Source organism: Octopus bimaculoides, chromosome 6 (assembly GCF_001194135.2).
Source record: "Octopus bimaculoides isolate UCB-OBI-ISO-001 chromosome 6, ASM119413v2, whole genome shotgun sequence".
Classification (NCBI taxonomy): Eukaryota; Metazoa; Mollusca; class Cephalopoda; order Octopoda; family Octopodidae; genus Octopus; species Octopus bimaculoides.
The window spans coordinates 38,611,258-38,617,649 of NC_068986.1; the positions used below are offsets into that span (position 1 = coordinate 38,611,258).

General features: G+C 34.4%; 1 long non-coding RNA gene across 1 annotated transcript in view; it reads right to left on the minus strand.

Moving 5' to 3' along the window:
• Nucleotides 1–858: 858 nt before the first annotated feature.
• Nucleotides 859–6,392, minus strand: part of LOC128248124 (uncharacterized) — a 133,282-nt gene continuing 127,748 nt past the window's right edge. The window contains exon 4 of the long non-coding RNA XR_008264399.1: nucleotides 859–1,285. This is a non-coding gene — a long non-coding RNA (uncharacterized LOC128248124). The remainder of the gene's footprint in view (nucleotides 1,286–6,392) is intronic.

A 6,392-nucleotide genomic window follows, 5' to 3' on the forward strand; every position in this document is an offset into this window, starting at 1 on the left:
TAATAATAATAATAATAATAATAATAATAATAATAATAATAATAATAATAATAATAATAATAATAATAATAATAATAATAATAATGCCCTGATGCAGTACCAGGCATTGACTTTCATGGCTTCTGATTTTAACTGATTGGAAGTGTTATCATTTACATTGTTTTGTCTTGGTATAAAAGATGGGCTACCACAAATATTTTGCTCAATAACACAGATTTGCATGTCAGTTGGTTGACTATAACCATTTGAGCATGTCCCTTAGTGGCTAATGATATGTGCATCTCTTATCACAAGCAGAAATAGTTGGAGAGTATCATAGCTATGTGTTGAGAGGAATTCTTTGGGGTTTGAATAATTCATTGCTGGAAACATGGGTGCTTCATTCAACATCTTTAAATAACCATTATTCAAGGACCTTTTGAGCAGGATGGGCTACTTGACCTGACGAAAATTCTAACTGGGACCCACCTACAAGATTATGTGCCATTTATCTTGATATAAGATCACCACATCACGCACATATGGTTGTGATGAAAGGTGCCTGGTGTACCCTTATCAGACGGGTAATCATGATGGGTATACTGGGCTTTGTATATTTTACTCGTATTTCTTTGATGGCATACACTGCTCTCTCACTCAATGATGATGATGATGATGATGATGATGATAATAATAATAATAATAATAATAATAATAATAATAATAATAATAATAATAACAATAAAAATGATAATAATAATAATATAATGATAATTATTATTATTATTATTATTATTATTATTATTATTATTATTATTATTATCATCATCGTCATTATCATTATCATTATTATTATTATTAAGGCAGCGAGCTGGCAGAATCTTTAGCGCACTGGATGAAATGCTTAGTAGTATTTCACCTTGGATTTTGGGGAACTTGGTTTCCATATTGTCCATGTCATGTCTTATAGTCTTTATAGTGTTCACTGAGCATTGAGCCATGATGTTGGCAATTTGATACCAGATGTGAATCATCATGATACAAGTAAGGCTTTTCCAATATTCAAATAGATTCCAGTCCTCCACATTAGCGAACTTTTTCTCAATTACAACTTTAATCTTTATGCTCTCCAACATTGTTGACTGTTCACCACAACATCAAGCTGTTCCTGAAAAAAGGAAGACATAAAAAAAATTGTCATATTTATCCCAAATACCCTTTATTATCAGTAATTCCCATCTCACGAACTAATTGTCACCTAGATAACAGAGTTTATTTTCCTTCATCCAGTGAACCATTTGAAGAACTGAAAATAAAAATAAATGTTTTAAAATAGCAAGATGATTTCATTATTATAATCCTACAAAAATATATCAGCTCAAGGTAACATGTATTATTTTTGTGATTTCAAGCTTCACCAATCAGACAATTTTATGAAGCTTTCAAGCAGTGTAGCGGAACCTCCAGCAAATGGAAAACATTTATTTCCACAGTTGGTTGACTGTTTAGCCATAGAACAACTCTGCTCAAGCAGACCTATGATCAAGTGTTCCAGCCATGATCATCCTACCATTTTCTTTTTATTTTTGTGCAAAAAAAGCAATTTCTTGTATTATTTCCTACATACCAATAAAAAAATAGACTTTTTCCTATCTAGTTGGTAGAAACAAGCAATAAAATAACACAGTATGTGGTTTGAGAATACATGTTAAACTAGGATAGAATTCAAACATAGAAAATGTAATGCATTTAATGTACTACTTCAATCAAGACAAGTTTACATAAATATATTTGTGAAAAAGTACATAATTATTTTTGTATTAACAAAATCATTTAAAGAATGTCTTGTTAAAAGTATTACAGGAAAGTAGTGTTCTAGCATGGCCACAGTCCAATGACTGAAAACAAGTAAAAGAGATACATATTTTTATGCTTTACAAAGTCAATTGGATAATGTGCAATAAAAAGAAATGTAGAGATATAGTTTCTTGTTCTACAAACCCAATGGAATAGTATGCTGGAGGGTCAAATATGAGCAAACAAATAAATGACTTTCAAGATAGGGGCAGATGTAGCTGTGTGGTAAGAAGTTTGTTTCCCAGCTACATGGTTCTGGTTTCAGTCCCACTGCATGGCACTTTGGGAAAGTGTCTTCTACTGTAACCTTGGGCTAACCAAATCATGTGAGTGGATTCAGTTGATGGAAACTGAAAGAAACCTGTTGTATACATGTGTGTGTGTGTGTGTGTGTGTGTGTGTGCGTGTGTGCGTGCGTGCACGCTTGTGTGTTTGTGTTTGTGTGTATGTATATGTGTTCATTCCCCACCACCACTTGACAACCGGTGTTGGTGTGTTTAAGTCCTTGTAACTTAGTGGTTTGGAAAAAGAGACTGATAAAATGAGTACCAGGCTTTACAAAAAATAATAAGTACAGGGTTGATAAATTCAACTAAAATTCTTCAAGGCAGTACTCTAGCATGGTCACAGTTAAATGATTGGAACAAGTAAAGGATAAAAGTTGAAAACTAGAGAAAAATCACTTATACATGTCTTTTTACTGGAAGAAGTTATTCTATAATAGTAACCAGGCCAAGGGCAAAGTTTATTGCTGATAAAAGCTGAGTATGGTGAGTAAAGTAAAATATGACAGCAAAAACGAAAAAGGATGAAGCAGTCATATATTCTCTTAAATAGCCAAAGTGTGACTCACTAAACACTGATTAGCTAAAATACCTGATTGGCTAAAATTTCTGATAAGCTACAATAATACATAATAATAGTAGCGTATTATGTGAATTCATTTGTCACCAAACCATTGAAGATTGCCTCTAATTCTGTGGCATAAACTTCCAGGTTTAAAGTGATCTAAATTATAATTTTTCAGCAAATTTTCAAGTTAATTTATGTTCCAAACACCAGCTTAATAATGCCAAAGTTATTGTATTAAATTCTTTATCTTTAAAATTAAATTAAACAAAAGCAATGCTTTCCAATAGAAATATTAATTTCAAATTTTGGTACAAGGCCAACAATTTCGGGGAGCGGTAAGTTGGCTGCATCAATCCCAGTGATCAACTGGTACTTATCTTATCAACCCTGAAAGAGTGAAAGGCAAAGCCACCCCCAGTGGAATTTAATCACAGAATGTAAAGACCAATGAAATATTGTTAAACATTTTGTCTGGCATGCTAGTAATTCTACCAGCTTGCTGCCCGTATTTTAACAGAAATATATTAACAGAAGAATTGTCTAGTGACAAGCATGACTGATAGCCTACTAATCACTAACTGGTTAAAATAAAACACATGACAAAACAGTGAAACTAAACTGTTGCTTGCATAAGGTTGCTACATGTCTTACTTTTCTAATGATGATATGGTGTTATTTAAAGGAAATCTAACCGCTTTTTGTAGCAGATCAAGTGACTTTGTAGCAGCTCATTTGTTGATTCTCACTTTCATTCTATGTATTATGTATTGATAAATCAGAGTTCATACCAAAGGACAACAGTTCACTTGAATCTGTAAAAAAGACATTTAGCTGCTCAGAATGAACACAAGTGAAGTAACCAGTGACAACATGTGGCAGTCACTAGCTGAGTGAGTTTTTTTTTTCTTCAATGATAGCAATACAACTAAGTCATATGTGCCCTTCTATGCTGTTATACTGTTATTACCTTTGTCCCATGTCTTCCTGGGTCTACCTCTTCCACAGGTTCCCTTCACTGTTAGCAATTGGCACTTCTTTACACAGCTGTCCTCATCCACATGCTTCACATGACCATACCATATATCAATGACACTGAGAATAGAACTTCTAAGACAAGGCTCTTATACAAGAGTGTAATAGATTTTTCTACCTTAATATTATATATACAAATGATTAAACTTCTTTGTAGATAATAACAATCTTATAATAATGAGGCTTCAATTGAGAGCTTAATTAAAATATGCTGACATTAATGAAGCAACTTCAGATAACTTGGTAAAATAGGATCAGGGATGGTCTTAGGATGTTTAATTTTATTGAAAGAGTTAAGAACATCTGAGATGATAATTTTCATTTAATGTATTATCTAAATTTACTGTCGATTACTCTTGCATATTTTTATGATTTTACACCACTCCTGCAAGTAAGTGCACCAGGCAGCCCAAAACAAAACAAAATATCATGGAAAAAATAACACTATGTAGAAAAAAACAGTATACTCCAAAAAATAGCACACATGTGTTCAACTAAATATATCATAGAAACAAGCCGTTCAACAAAATTGTTCCCGACTCCAGAGATAATCACAGAGGTAACTGCATGCCAACTCAGATGGCCTCCATCTTTGCACCCATCCCCTACTCACACCTATAAATCCTTAACACTTCAGAGCTGCTGGTTGGTCTCATCCTTTGACATTTCCCTTGATACAGCTGTCCAGAGGGTCCAAATTATACTTACCCTTTCACCCTGAGCTATGCACTTGATCCAGAACTTGACCACCATATCCAAGATCTCAATGCAGGTGATGGCAATGAACCTTAGGCCCTACAGAAAGAAGTGAGGCAGTTTGACATGGCCCTCATTGTTCACGTTTTCCAGGACTGTCAGAGATGATAGGAACTTGCTGACCCTTATTATAGGCTACCAATGTGCCTTACAGGTCCATCCATCATTTCTCCTGTTCTTCCTTCTATTCCTGAACATAGTTTTCATCAGTAAGAACCAGAGCATGATGGCTTTCTAGAGGTAACTGAGTACTTCAGCAAGCACTTTAACTAGATCACACAGCTGATATGCCAGATATAAACATATCTCATTACATAGGATTTATATCCAACATCACTGTGCACAACACTTCTGGAGTGGACTCTGTTCAACAGTGGTTCTCATCAACCTGTTGGGGTTGTTTTTCCTTAGATCCTAGACCTGCTGAATGAAGAGATCAGGCCTCTGAGAATGGTTCCTTCTCTTGACAGCAGATGACACATCCCCACCAAAGGCAAGAGAAGTAAAGTGTCTTGCTCAAGGATATATTTCATTACCAGGAATTGGACGCACAACCTTCTAATCATGAGCCAAATACCCTTGCCACTAAGCCATACACCTTCTCATACACACATGTGTGTGTGTGTGTGTCTGTAATTCTGCCTACACAACATTTTGAGTTCTTCATTTAGTATATGGTTCGCCATGTCAAAATATACAACTCAAACTAGCTATTGTTTTTGATTTTGTGGAAAATGGCATGGCTCTTGTTCTCCCACCCATGTCAATCCTGATGATACAGACCTTTAATCAAGGGCATTACATGGCCAACTCTTCTTTTATTCAATCATTGTGTTATCTAGGACCACATTATCTAATGTGTCTTTCCTTTTTTTTAAGATGGTAAAGGAAATGAGGGAGATTTGTCCACTATTTCTAGCGACCAAAGCAACCATGCAGGAGACCCATTGTGATATGAATAGCTGTATGTTGATGTTGCTTGGAACAGAGTTTACTTCATATCTGATATATATATATATATATTGCAGCGTTGTTTTCATTCTAGTACATGATCTCAGATCAGGTCACTTGCTATGCAAGTACATCTCTGTAATATATATATATATATATATATTGTCAGCAGTCCAATCCATGCCAGCATGGAAGATGGACGTTAAAGGATGATGATGATATATATATGTAAGGTATGAATATGAGATTTTGTCTGGCTGCAATACTTCTGTTTTGAATTAGTTTTTAGACTTCTTTCTTGCTTTTTGGGTATGTCATGGAAGGTGGGGAAGAACTGGCTGCTATTTAATGCAAAGACCCACAAGACACTCACTAGTTGGCATCGGCTTGATTTTAAGGCATGTGTCATTAAGAATGAGCCAGAGAGGTATTTCCTGATCAATATTAAGAAGTTATACTGTTTACTTTGTAACGCTTGACTCCATGTTTACACAGAATCAGAAGGTGGGCTAGATGGTGCTCCATTTTTGTTTTTTCTTTCCTCCTCTCCCATATATTTTTCGTGATTCATATTTTGGAAGATACTTGATATTTTCATTCCATTCTCTGTGTCAGTCTCTCCATGCATCATTGCAGGTTAAAGTAACAGAGAGGAATGTGTCTCTTATCAGAACACACATGAAAAACATGTTTCGTTTCTATACAGTTAATTTTATATACATACACAAGCACGCGCATACACACACACACACACACACACACAATTTGAAAAACCTCATTAAGCACACTGCTATCTCACTTTCTCTATTCTCTTCTTGTGTATGTATATATATGTGTATACATACATATACATACATATATATGTATATGTATACACACATACACACACATATATATATATATATATATATATATATATACATGTGTGTATGTATGTATGTGTGTGTATAAATCATATATAATAT